General features: G+C 36.7%; 1 long non-coding RNA gene across 1 annotated transcript in view; it reads right to left on the reverse strand.

The window, feature by feature from the left end:
- Positions 1 to 12,721: 12,721 nt before the first annotated feature.
- The window catches only part of LOC112621013, a 143,671-nt gene continuing 141,496 nt past the window's right edge, over positions 12,722 to 14,896 (reverse strand). The window contains exons 2-4 of the long non-coding RNA XR_003118640.1: positions 13,859 to 13,994; positions 12,966 to 13,014; positions 12,722 to 12,816 (exon numbers count right to left, since the gene is read on the reverse strand). This is a non-coding gene — a long non-coding RNA (uncharacterized LOC112621013). The remainder of the gene's footprint in view (positions 12,817 to 12,965; positions 13,015 to 13,858; positions 13,995 to 14,896) is intronic.

Consider the following 14,896-nt stretch of genomic DNA (forward strand, 5'->3'; position numbering starts at 1 on the left):
GGCAGGCAAGGGATAAAAGACTACAAATAGGGTGCAGTGTATACTTCTTGGGAGATGGGAGCACCAAAATTGTGCACCAAAATGGGTGCACCCAAATTTGTGCTTGTAATCACAAAAGTGTTTAAACAGGCAAGTAGCACACCATGAAACATGGAAACACTACATTAAAATGAACTAGTACAATAATATTCCATATAAAAATATTTGTCTATAAAAAATGAAAAATTAAGGACTTTTCATTATAGAATTTTATTGAAAAGAATTTAATCTTTAAGTCTTCTTTAAATCATAAGTTGCAAACTGTATGGCAGCAGGCAGAATTCAGCCCATAGGTATGCTTTATATGTTTTTTGTTTGTTTGTTTGTTTTTGAGACAGGGTCTCACTCTGTCACCAAGGCTGCAGTGCAGTAGTGCAATCTGGGCTCACTGCGACCTCCGCCTCATGGGTTCAAGTGATTCTCCTGCTTCAGTCTCCAGAGGAGCTGGGATTACAGGTGCCCGCCACCATGCCCGCTAATTTTTTCTTGTATTTTTAGTAGAGGCAGAGTTTCACCAGGTTGGCCACGCTGGTTTCAAACTCCTAACCTCAAGTGAGACACCCACCTCAGCCTCCCAAAGTGCTGGGATTATAGGCGTGAGCCCCTGTGCCTGGCTTATATGTGTGTTTCTAAATTAATTGCCAACAGTTAAAAATAGAATGAATTCACGGGCGCGGTGGCTCAAGCCTGTAATCCCAGCACTTTGGGAGGCCGAGATGGGCGGATCACGAGGTCAGGAGATCGAGACCATCCTGGCGAACACAGTGAAACCCCGTCTCTACTAAGAAATACAAAAAATAGCCGGGCGAGATGGCGGGCGCCTGTAGTCCCAGCTACTCGGGAGGCTGAGGCCGGAGAATGGCATGAACCCGGGAGGCGGAGCTTGCAGTGAGCTGAGATCCGGCCACTGCACTCCAGCCTGGGCTACAGAGCGAGACTCCGTCTCAAAAAAAAAAAAAAAAAAAAAAAAAAAAAAATTAATGCACATTTCTGGCTCCTCTTGAAAAATCTGAAGACCCTGGATCACCGGGTCCTCTGGTCCTCACTGAATTATGACAGGCTGCACCTTTAAGACAAGCTTTGGATTTTTCCATCACTGTTGTTGCCCTACTGCCCTAGGCTGTGGGTTTCCAAATCCTGCATTACATAGTAAGGTCTCTTTGTATATTTTTCTTAGGATTTGAATTATATGAATTTGTCAAGCTAATATCTTCCCTAGAATATATTCACTGCTTAAAATCATTTTCAATTACATTGTTTACTCATGTGTTCTTAGAGACTCCCATTTTTATTTTATCAGTGTTCTAATTATCAGGTTAGTAATTTCCTCCAAATTTCACTCCTCTTAATTGGTCAGCCTCTTCTTTCTTCAAAAATATATGAAAATATTCTAGTACAAACACATTTTATCTATTAAATGAATAAAAACCAATTGAAATAGATGATAAACACAAACTCATGTAGACAATCAGCAGTGAAAGTTGTATATTCAATATTAAAAGATTACAAGTTGTATGTTCAATATTAAAAGATTACAAGGCTTCATCATATTCCTCCAGCATATGTGATTTGATTATAGACACTGGATCTCGTTGGTCTAAAATACATTTGTATGATGATGGTTTCCACCAATGACTGGGCCACTTACGTTGTGTGGGTTTAAAAAAAGTAAGAAGATAATGCCACCCCAGCATGCATTGAATTATGTTGGAGACAGCTCAGTTTAGCATGACTTGGAAAGTCTTATGCCCACCCTACTACTTCTAGCGTCCTTCAAGCATACTCCTCTGGACATTCGTTCTTGCACTTCTCCACTTGTCCTTGCACTTCTCCACTTGTCCTTGTGCTTCTCCACTTGTCCTAGAATGTTCTCTCTTCATATATTCACATGGTTTACTTCCCCCCTTCCTTCAATCTCTACTCAAGTGTCTTTTCTTTAGAGAGACCCTCCTGCACCACCGTCAAATAGCAGCCCCAATACTATCAACCTACTTAGCCTTTGTTACTATTCTCAATACCATTAATTGCTACCTGACACATAGTTAGGAATATCTGTTTCTACTTCCATGTCCCCTTCTGAATGTAATTTTGTGAAGAAAGAGACTTATTTTATCCCAGTGCTTCAAATAATGCCTAGAACATTGTATAAAATATTTGAGGGATGAATTGCTTGATAAGTCTCTAAGTTATTGCAATTCTATTACCTCTTGTTTCAACATTGGACCTTCAAGAGAGAGTTGATGACCATCCTTGTTCATTAAAAGACAGAGACCACGACATTTCCCCACATGAGTTCAGTTATGGCTGCAGGGAGAAGCCTAATAACGTGGGATGTGGGTATTTTCTCCTATTTTCTATTTGTTATCTGTTTTTCCTATTTCCTAACTGTTTTCAAACTCAGTGCTTTTCACATGTCATCCTCTTCATCACATGTGGATTATTATTCACTGAGCTACTTTTTCACAAATGTGATTTTATATGATAGTTGGGTAAAGAAAATGTTGATGCATCATTCTAACATCCTCTTTGCAGTGGTTAGCACAGAAGGGGAGAAGTGCCGTCCCCCCAGACACACCCATTCATACATACATCCCACCCTTCATCCTTTGAAGGATGGCTAGCTGGCTTCCCTCTTATCAGAATATCATGCAAGGAAAGCCAAGTGGTGAAAAAGAATGGCAAGAGAATTTCAATTCTTTTTCTAAAATACTTTAACTTGTACTTGTCTGTGCTGTGAACATATACAACCCCACAAAGGTGAAACATCGAGGATTCAATGGCTAGTTTTTCAGAAAATGTTGACACAATAGCTACATTCTGAGAAATCAAGAGCCTATTTCTAAAAAGCACATCTAGCAGCAGATTCAAAAGCATGTTCAGTGAAATCACCAACCTTTTTACCCTCCCCTGGAGCCCCTTCAGAGCAGCCTAGTTTATCAGTGAGCTGAGCTGCCAGGAATAGATATATCAGAGGGTAAAGTAGACAACTCATTTTCATTCAAAAGTGGTGATAGCACAGAAGTAACTCTCACCCTCACTCAACTTATTCTGTCATCCTTAACTTGAGAAAATAACTTATTTTTCCCTCAAAGAAAATACTCTCTCTGTCACATGTTATAACTAGGCAGGCTTCTGAAGTGCTTTAGAAAAATACTATTCTGAGCATATTCAATGTACAGAGTCCTTAAACAGCTTAATACACATATAGATTACAGAAGATTTAACATATTGCTATTATATACCATTCATTTGGGACAAGACACTTATGAAGTCTGTATTTTGCTGCAATGACACATAAATTCCCAGATATGCTCTTCCATACAAAGAACTGATAAATGTATAATTAATTAAAGTAAATGTTTTAGAAGTTCCTTTAGAAAAGAGAGAAGGCATATGTCAACCAAGTAATACAGGTTTCTATGATATGTTGTGAATTGGCAGCAAAAACTCGAGTGAAAAAGAACGTTGACATCGTGTTCCCTGCAGAATTCCTTGACACTGTGAGCACAGAGACTCAATTGTCCTCTGACATCTATGCTTTGATACTTTGGAGTCCCATTCTGGGTGGTACCATCATGTAAAAGATCCACCTCGTGTCAAAGCATTATTAAGTTAGAATTTCCAAAAATACTTCCCTTTCCCCCCTAATTTTCTAATTTTATGAACATGTCTACAAAAAAGAAAACTAAAAAAAAGTTTGAAAATGTATGAAATTTTTGTAGTTGCTTATGACAAACTGGAATATTGCCTTATTTGTTATTTCTACAGGATGATAGCTTGTATTCCAGGAACTGGATGGTACACACTATTTCCTGAATGTCCATCTGATATCAAAATAATTTGGATCTACAACTGCGTAATTTCTGTCCAGTTGCATGCATTGAATAGATAACTTTTACATTATACATCCATACCAGGTACTACATAGAAATATTATATTTTAAAAAGTAAGGTTGGTTGTCAGTTTTCAAAGCAAAGATTTTAAAACCTTCTGCTTCAAAGAAGAGTGTAAACCTTTGGAAAACTAGTATCTTTTAGAAACCATGAAGTCTAAGAAAGAAAAAAAATACAACTATTAAAATGCACATACACTGCTGGCTGGCACTGTTGTGACAGCCAGCAGTATCAGCGTCAGTCAATTATCTTCACAAATGCCTCTTGTGCTAATGAGCACTCACAAAAATCAGCAGACTTTTCTGGCAAGGAGAAAAGATCAGTTTCATTGCTTGCAGAACTAATTCAGGGTACAAAAGTGAAGGCTCCGCCATCGCTGCCTCTTTTACTGCTCCTTTTGTAAAGGCTTTTGATGTGCACTGAAGAGTTGGGCCTGTGTTTGGGCCTCTCCATCTCCAGTTCATTGCCTGCCATTAACATACATATCCATATGAAAAGTTCGCTAAGTCACTAACAGCTGTCCAGAAAAGAGTTTGAGAAGGAAGGCGAAAAAGGACCTATTCCTTCTCAAAATGCTGACAATACTATTTAGCCCCTTTTTGGCAATGATATACCTTACTTTTTAAAGCCGCCTTTCACTCAGAAAGGGACTAGGCATAATACAACATTCAAACACATAGTGATTTTCATTTTGAAACAGTCATTTGGTGTATTCAGGGGAAGAAAAGTCTATAGTTACCAGATGCAAAGGAAATCCATCATTCAGGATACATATGTATATGGCAGACACACACACATACACACACACACACACAAACACACACACTCATTCGACGTTGTTTTTGCAGGATGTTAAATAACCTCACATCTTCCATTTAACCCAGAGGAAAACCCCCTGCAGCAGATGCTCGTGAGTGGTTTTATGCCCATTGCCTTCTTCAATTTATGGGACTGACAGTTATCTATGGTCAATTTGTTATCAATGGATAGTATGTTACTAAAAAAAAATAGTATCAGAACTGTGCCATACAATTTTAAAAATTTTTTAATACTTTCTCTCTAGAGGGGTTGATTAAAAAAAAAACAAAACTCCTATCAGGAAAGAAAAAGACAAACTATAGACATTTGTAGATCATGGTTTTGAAACAGGCGATTTGTATTACACATTTTCAAGTTTGATAATACCGTTTCAGATAGCTACAGTACTAGAAAATTTTCCCGTAACATCTATGGTAAATATTTTCTAAACAAAGTGATAAGGATCAGCAAATACTCATCTTACAAGAGGGAAATAGTTAACTTTCCTTTAAGAAGATGCTTAGGCCAGAGTGGTAAGAAATAAACAGATTTTAAATAGATGAAAAGGGGTGCTTCCCAATCATTTGGTCTGGGGCTTAGTTTTGTCAAACTCAGAAAGCAAGCATGTGATGGATAAATGGTTTTCCTCCCAACCCTGGGAGTTCATGACCCTGAGGCCATCTCCCGCACGTATTGCACCCAACCGGGCCTGAGCTTGAAAATGAGGGGAGGCGAATCTGTCAATTACTGAGGTTTAACATAGTTTACAAGAAGGACATTTTTTTCTTTCTCTTTCCCGTCCTTCCTTTTTTCTTCTTTCTGAATCAGAATCAAAATCCCAGGGGAAATCGACTAGCTCCCAATTCCGTAAAGATTTTATTCCTGTAAGGATCCTCCCACCATGCAAAAACAGCTTGTGCTATATAAAAACCAAGACTGTAATCCCACTTGTTGCTTTCCCCGCCCTTTTCCCCCCAGTTTCTGGTCTCTTTACAGCAGCATCTCTCCCAGATCAGTCACTAAAAATCTTTAACTTTGCCTATTTTGATCTGAAAATTAAAGCTTATTTATTATGCATCCTGTTTGTTGTCCTTGAAGAACCCCAGCATTCATTTAAAGGGGTCCAGAATGACTTCTTAAACACATTTCTCTCTTTGCTGCAATTAAACAAAGTGGAGCTGTGATTAGTCCTCCACAGGGGGGAAAGAAAAAGACACCCTTGAATCAAAATGCGGGGACCTGGCTGGGCATTATTGCCTCACAATGCAGGAGTTTATTGCTGAAACCTGCTTATCCCAGAGCTCTGCACTCCATGGGAACTTCAGTCAGGTGGAAAGTTATTCTCTTCTCTGCAGCTTGAAGTATCGTAAGACCCGCTAAAACCCCTAAAGCTCTTCCTAGTAACTGAGACATTTAGGATAATCTTTATGAGAGTTTTGCGTGAGCTTCTGCTTTTTGTTGCACTTAGAAGGAGAGTTAATGATGAGCTTTCACTGGCTTCTCCCTTTATTTTTTATTTATTTATTTTTTTAAATCTAAGCCAAAAAGCGCCTGTTTAAGTTAAGTACCACCTCCCTCCAGCCCTTGGGAAACCACTCAAGAGGGCTTTGCTTGGCTCTGTGTTCATGACACATAATGAAAACAATTTTACGCCGTGGAGGGAAGTATTGAGCAATTACTGATGTAACAGCCACCTGCAGTAGCGAGCCCTGGCTGCAGCATGGCGCGGTTCATGAATATTTTATGGTGTGGTGTTATTTTGAATGGCTGGGGCAGGTGAAGGAGGCGAGGGTGTAATAAGTAACTCTGCTGGAGGCTGTGTAGCTGCTCTGTTTCCCCGCCGAGCCCACAGTGGAACACCAAGAAGCATCCTGACCCCGCCTGGATCGAGGCAAGGGCAGCTGAGGCAAGAGGCTATGACAAGTCACGGTGGGCACCCTTTACAAACCCTTGTCTGCCGATTTTACACACGATGTCCGGCTTGAAAAGCCCTGGCATCAATCTTGTCTGATTTAATTTGATAAATTAAGTGTGGATAAGGATTAAATGAGAATTTTGTAATGGAGAAAACTTGTTCTTACTCTTTAATCCAGTTAAGATAGTATGAGAGAAACCCTATAAAATCTAAAGTGGTTGCTAGAGAAAGCAAAGTTAAAAAAAGAGAGAGAGAGAGAATTGCCTTTTCACTTTGGTAACATTATGTCCACATAGAAGTTGAATGAACGTGCTACTTTTTTTGCTTTCTGGTATTTGCATGTGAAACACATGCAACCTAGATACACACATATCTACCATCATACATGTATATTTTATGGAGGACCTAGAAATACAGGAGGGAAATAAGAATTATAACATGTTTTACATAATAAAATATCGCTATTGAGATCATTTATGAATAGGTAGAATATTTTGAGTATCACTTTCTTTTTCAAACGTTATTTTCCAAACAGGAAATGTCAAGATTTAAACTGAGTATCATAGCATAAAGAATACATTTCTAGCATTTTGGACTTGGTGATTCTTCCTCCTGGCATACTTAAGATTTCAGGCACAAAAATCATATTGTATATGACCAAGATATAAACAGTCTAAAAATTATTTTACATAACAGTTATATGTCTATAGAATGGAGCTATATAAACAAATACTGGTTATCTAGACAATTGATGGAAATTCAAAACAATGCTGTATAAGACTCCATTAAAATTCTTTTTTTAATTTGTAATTTTTTTAAAGAATGATAGAGTGTGCTTTTGAGAAAGCGCCTGAGAAGGTTGTACATTAGACTTCAGGCTGATTATCTTTTCCGTGGAGAACATGCTTAGAAAAAAGATACAAAAGATTTACAGACTCCTTGGGCATAAATTGGCATAGAGAACAGAAATTCTGACCAGAAGCACTGAAGGAAAATGTAGCCGAGTCGACATTCTGAGAATAGTGTGGGGCAACAGAGGAATTGCTACAGTGACAATTTGAAGATTATAAAACATACTCTTTAATCTTTTTGTAAGCGATAGGTTTATAGGTGTGCTCATAACATTTCATAACATTACATAACATTAATTTAGAGCTTGTTCCAGAATGAAACAATGTGGGGTTACGTTAAAATTTTCACTTTAACATTCACCTTGTAGTAAAATATTGAAGTATCACTCCTTCCAGTGGTTGACAATCCCATCTGCACTTCAAAAATTATAAAGTCAGATGCCAAAGATGATAAGTGTGTATACAATCTGGACATGAACCACTTTATCAAATGGCAGTACATTACCTAAATTCTAATATTATTTAGTATTGGCATTATTATCTAATGTGTCCATTGGAAGAATTATCTCAGCTTGCTTGACTTACCATTTATTGTCTATACATAAACTACAATGACAGTTCTTTTTAAATATTGATACTTTTCATTAACAAAGAGGAAACGATGACATCAGATGATCTTGAGAAAACATGTCATTGTGAGCCACCTCTCTCCACAAATTGTTGAATTCAAGAGCAATGCATAAAATACCAAATAGTGTTAATAACAGTAATAGTGATAGAAATTAACATATATTCAAGAAACTCCAAAATATTTAGTTTAATCTGACTATATGTACTTTTTCTGCTTCATAATATATGTTAAAGGTGCCGTGATTAGCAATTTTATAAGGATCAAATTATAAACATGCAGTAAATTTTAGTTTCTTATAATTAGATTTTCACTTTAAGAGATGTTAAACTCTGTATGTAAACGACATTATTTAAAAGCCACCCTTGTAAAAGAAAATTGCTGTTTGACAATTCTATAGAATATTCAAGAAAGGTAATTACACTGCTCTGGTTGTTAAAGATGCAGGTGTTGAAAAAAGTCACTGTTTCTGCTTTTGCATAAAACTCCGATGAGGAAGAGAAAAGAGACATGATGACATGACTCGATTGCCAAATCTTTATCATCAGAATATTGGTTCGCATTGTCTCCTTCTCCTCTCACAAGTAATACAATAATAATCAAAAAAAAAAAAAAAATCCCAGCCAATCCACCAAGGCTGAGCAGCTGTGATGAAAGAAAGCAGATATCTCTTTAAAATTCACAGGGGCTCTGTCTGCTGTTTTCAAATCAGATATTGAAATAAAATGTCAACAATAAAACATGGGGCCATTTAAAAAAATCAAAGGCTATACAGTAAAAGAGGGACCAAAAAGTGAATCACAGTAAAAATTTGTCTTGATTGACCCAGTTTCACAGAAATGCTTAAGTCTTTTTTGCTCATTTATTTACTCAAATACAGTTAACACTCAGATGCGAATGTAATTTTGAAATTACAAATTAAACCATGAACTAAATTCTTTAATTCAACTTCTTTTGTCTTATAATGTTAAGAAATACTGGACCTTGTGAAGCCCCAAATGTCCAAATTTTATTGAAGAGTAAGACAGTTTTCATGGACTGTAGTATTTTAGACACAGAATTTACATGCATGCACATGTGTGTGCTCTCGCAGACACACACACATTCTGAGTGGCCAGTGTTATTGGAATGGATGTTCTCAGGGATATTGAATCCCTTAGCTTGACAGCAACCACAGGGCCTTTTCTGCATTTGAACATATATAAAGGCTTTGAAAGACATTTGTGTCATCATCTTTTTATATTGAATGAGGAACAGAAGTTAACAGATCATGGGTCAATAAAAATTATACTGTAAAAAGATAAGAACACAAAGGTTTTAGCTGTCGGGCGCTTCATTCTCCTCTTGGCTTTTCCTAGTGCTTTAGAACAGATGCTGAGTTTCATTTGAATTGAGAAAGAATAGGCAGATGCCATAATATTATTTTTTAAAGTCCCCAAACTATTTCCATATTAAAAAAAAAAAAAAAAAAAAACCACTTTGGAAAAGAACAAAAAAGTCACACCACTTTCTCGTACCCTTACTGAAAGGACACCCAATTAGTCTCATGTTCTTAAATTTACTGGAGATCTTTTGTGTCTATTCTTGTTCCCATCAGAAGGTTTCCTTTTCTACGTAGTAGCTGAAGTCTTATCCCTTCTTTTCACCTTTCTTCAATGTCTCCAGCCACTGAGATCCTCCATCACTTACTGCCTATCCTTTAATTGAGTGGACTTATGTTCTTACTTAACCCTTTCAAATGTATGCGTAGACTACAGTGCAAACAGTGCCTCCCAGAGCTGTGCCATACAGTAGCCCCTTAATACATGATCTCTGCTCCCTAGCATAAATTCTAGTGTCTTCATGGCAAAGGGCATATTTTTCAAATTCTCAGCCCCTGTCTTCCTTCTTCAGTGCCCTTCCCATACCTGGTAGTCAATGAAAACAAACTCGCCAATTTGGAACTACTCCATTTCTCCCCACTCCATTTTTATATAGCAGCCTAGCTTCACAAAGTGCTTTCTGCAGATAACAGCTACTTAATTCCCTTTAGAACCTTGCCAGAACAGCAGGGAAATATTTTCATCCTGATTATACACACAAGGGAACTGAGGCTCCGGAAGTAGGCACATCTAAAGCTGAACTCTGTCTCCTTGCCTGCCAATCCAGTGCTTTTGCTGCTCTCCCACACTGCCTCTCCCTTTGATGCTTGTTTTCACATTGCTGAATCATTGGAATTTGACTTAAAGTTAAGTGAAAAGCGCCTGTGTATTGGTCATGGCAGGGTTTGGGACACTGCTTCTCCTAGGCTAGGGCAGGGAGTCTGAGGCAAAGACAGCAAAACAAAACAAAAAAATGGCTGCTGCTATATTGCCTTTCTTGAAAACAGGCTGAAGTCAGGGCTGGGCAGGAGGTGGGGAAGGAGGGAATAGGGTGCCCTTGTGGTTGATAGACTGAATGATTTGAGATCCTTTTGAAGCAAGTCGGTCTTAGTGTTCCCCAACTACCTCTTAGTGACACCTATCGTTGAAGAAAAAAAATTGCTATGGGCATCTAGGCATAATGGGAGTAGCTTTAGACACTGGGTAGTTTACCTGCTCCTGAACAGAAATACTGTCTGACAAACTTGATGGGCAGAAAATCTGAAGCTTCTTCTATGGTACTCTCACAAAGGAAACTGGCTTTCACCTAATGATGAAAACATGTTGGTTATGATTTCGCCTTTGAAGTCCAACTTCCCCAAAACAAGTCTTCAGGAAATAGCATGTAGGTGTCATGAAGTTTTTATTAACCTGTATAGAGCAGTTGGCCCCCAGGATTTACTCTGAATCTTTTTAAGACAGAGCAGCTGCACCATTTCATGTGAAAAACATCTTTAGTCTACACTATACCAAAATTCTAGAACATTCTGTCGTTTTCTGGGGAATGCAAATTCTACTTCATTTAAATTATCTCACCTCACCTTTACCCTCACTCACAGTCACAGAGATTATTTGTGTTCTTCAAACATGAAACTGGTTCCTGCCTTAGGGTCCTTGTACTTATTCTTCCCTTCCAAGGGAATGCTCTTCCCTGAGGGATTTGACTCATACCATCTTTTCGTCCAGGTCTTAGCTTGAAAATCACTCCTCACAGAGAGGACCATTTATAATTGTTCCTCAATTCTCAAAGCATCTTATTTTAATTTTCTTATGAATGATGATTATTTGAAACCTTTTATTTATCTTTTTAATGCCTTTTTCCTACTGCCCCAAGACAGTTTTATCTGCCTTTTTGACTGCTGATTCCCAATGCTTAAAACAGTGCCTGTGCCACGTACCAGGTACTCAAAACCATTTGCTGAGTGTATGCTAATGAACTAATAGCTTGAGTGAAGACTTCACATAGTATTGCATTACCTTGCATTTATTTAGCACTTCACAGTTTACACAATGCACTCACTTATCTCATTCATTCTCCTGATAATCCTGTGAGATGGGCCAGGAGACATGAACTATGCCCCAAGACACCTGAGGTTCTGAGAGGTTAATGAACTGTGTTTGGTACTGGAGAGCTGATATCACACCCTAGGTTCTCTGATGATCCTGATCTTTCCACTACCCCCGGAGAAAAGATGGACCTAGGAAGAAATAAATCAGTGGGGTCAATTTTGTCCCAGGTTGTAGGTAAATCGAATACCAATATCCTCTATAATTTTCACTGAAAAACAATACAACAAACTTGAATAATTAATGGATACAAAAATATGGGGCATAAGGTAGAGATGGTTAATGACTACAAAAATACAGTTAGATAGAATGAATAAAATCTAGTATTTGATAGCACAATAGGGCGACTATAGCTAACAGTAACTTATCATATGTCTTAGAGAAATGAAATAGTGGAATTGGAATGCTCCTGACACAAATAAATGATACATGTTTGAGGTGATGGATACCACAATCCCCCTGATTTGATCATTACACTTTGTATGCCTGCATCCAAACATCACACATACCCCAGAAATATGTACAACTATTATGTATCCATAATAACTAAAAATAAAATTTAAAAATAATTTGACTAAATATATACCCAGACATGATAGATACAGAGAGAGAGAGAGAGAGAGAGAGAGAGATGATAGATAGGTAGATTCATACTTGACTAAAATCTAGGTCACATTGACTTCACAGGTATACTTTATTCAATAAATAGCTAAACTTGTATTTGTTGAGTAAATGTTTAATGATTCTTGATTGCATGCTCATTGTTAAGGTTTAATTAGAAGATATAACATATTAGTCTAGGGCAGAATTTTAAGAGGCACCATAGCAGAATTGCTATAGCTTTAGCAACAGCATATAGCGTATTTAGTACAACATATAGCCATGTTGTACTTGCCAGTCCAGCAAAGGACACTGTTAGTGGGATATTAGGCATAACATTTCTTAATTTCTGGTGTTATAAAATAATAAAATGTTTAAAAGATAGAAATCTAAATTCTAAGATGTTTAATGAAAATTACTTCTGTATAATAAATAATGATACGGACTCTTACAGCTGGAAGGAAACTGTAATTTAAACCTCTCATTTCACAAGTAAGGATGCAGATGCTAAAGAGAGTAAGTAGTTTATCCAAAGTCAACACTAGGTTGATGGTAAGAGGTGAGTCTCCATCTCAGGTATTTTTTGCTTCTGTTCCAGTGTTCTTTCACTTCAACAAATTGTGTCTCAAATATCCAAATCAAAGGAGTTTGAACTGAGCCATTATTCAAAAATAAAAAGCTTGACTCTTTAATGTAAATGTAACTACTCATTATCTCTTAAAAAGTGAGGGATCAATTCTTAATGATGAACAAACACTTTTACTTCTACTTACCACAACTATGTTGTATGAAAGGGCATGATTCCCAATTTTTGATGGAAAACTGTAAAGAAAAAGAAACACATCTGTGTCAATCAACACTTCTATTAAATTTCTATTCCATTCCATCTTAAGAGAAAATGTAGCAACTTTGTGGATTCTCTTGAAGCAGAAAAAGCATTCCAGAATAAGGAAGTATTTTAGATACCAAATCAATACTTGCCACATTTGAGTGATACAATGATTAAAAATTCCATTATAAATAAGCAAGAAACATAAAGTATTCTCTAGATAGTAAAGAATGGGTGGGACTTGATACTTCTGTCACCATCCTCCTATATTGTGGGAATTTATAATGCAATAGCCAACACTATGTAAAGCCAGAGAATGTTATTTTTCAGCACCATGTGAGATGCATAATGCTGTCTGATCTGTTTTAAAAAAGACTATTTAGAGGCAAATGCTATAGCTCAAAATGTTTTATAGCATTTGGTGACGGTGGGTAGGTTTATGTCATAAGAATGGGGAAACCCTGTTGATTCAGGGAGAAAGATAGTGGAAGATTTTTCTTGTTGTTATAAATTAAGTTACTTCAGACTTCTGACTAAGCAGATTATTGAAGACCAATACATCCCACAGGAGATGATAACCTGGACGTAAAATGAAGAAACCCATAAAGAAAAACTGATCAGACTCTTGATGCAAGGGTCCCAGCTTTATTTCAACCTATCAGCCAAGGTGAATATGAAGGACTATAAAGGGAGACTTGGTCATGATTAGGGGAAGGCACACCCTCAATTATGTAAGGAAACAGCAGCTATCAGTGCAGTTCTGTGACATGCGTTTCTATTTAATAAGTAGATTTATTTATAGTAGTATATAGTATATTTTCACTCTAAATAACTTACCAACGCAGTCACAAACTCCTTCATTTTTGTTAAGAAAATGAAAGATGCAATAAATGTTAAGATATTCACTCAGGGACAACATTTAAGCAGTCTTCAGTCATGGTCTTGCAGAGCCGGTGTGGTCAGATATATTAGCCTGTGGTTTAGGAAGTCAGCATTAATTGGGTTTGTTCCATATCTGCGATTTGAGAAGTAGCAAAAAAAATCTGACAAGAAGTTTACAATTAAACTTTAGATTATAAATTAAGTGACCATCTTTCATGTGGTTTTGGGCAGATTAATCTTTGCTTCTTGCAAGAATTAAACAAGAAGGCAGATTTGCTCTGTGAAGAATCATAGCATCACGGTCAAGAGCACAGGCTTTGGATTAAAATCAAACCACATTTGATTCTTGGTCAACAATTATGTATTATATGATATTGGGAAAATGATTTAACCTTTTTTTGATGCCTGGCACATACAAGTACTTCAGGTTATTATTACTAAGAATGACAAATCAGTTTTATTAAATATAAATTAATCAAAATTGCATGTAAGTCCCAAGAAATTTGTGAGTTTGTTACTGTAATCAGAGTTAAATAAATGCTTGCTATGAATGACTCATGAAAGAGGTGAGTTTTAGAGTTTTATAGGAGAAAAATGTAAATTCGTCTTTTTTTTTTGAGATGGAGTTTCACTCTTGTAAACTGAGGTCTAGATGGTTTTTGCAGTAAATTTTTTAAACAAGCAATGCTCAATAACAAAAATTATTACACAAAATTTTCTAAATATTAAAAAATTAATAACACTATTGAACTCTATAAAGCTAAAATTAGTTGTATATCAAATCCATAAAGGCATTTTGGAAAATAAAAATTGAAGGCCAATCTCAGTAATAAATATATATACAAAAATTCTAAACTAATATGATCAAAAGGACTCTTACAGTATTATAAAAGGATAAAAACACAACAAATCGGGTTTATTTCAGGAATGCAAGGTTTATATAACACTCAAAGATCAATGTAATTCATATTAACATAATAAATGAAAATCATT

This window comes from Theropithecus gelada, chromosome 3, assembly GCF_003255815.1.
Source record: "Theropithecus gelada isolate Dixy chromosome 3, Tgel_1.0, whole genome shotgun sequence".
Lineage (NCBI taxonomy): Eukaryota > Metazoa > Chordata > Mammalia > Primates > Cercopithecidae > Theropithecus > Theropithecus gelada.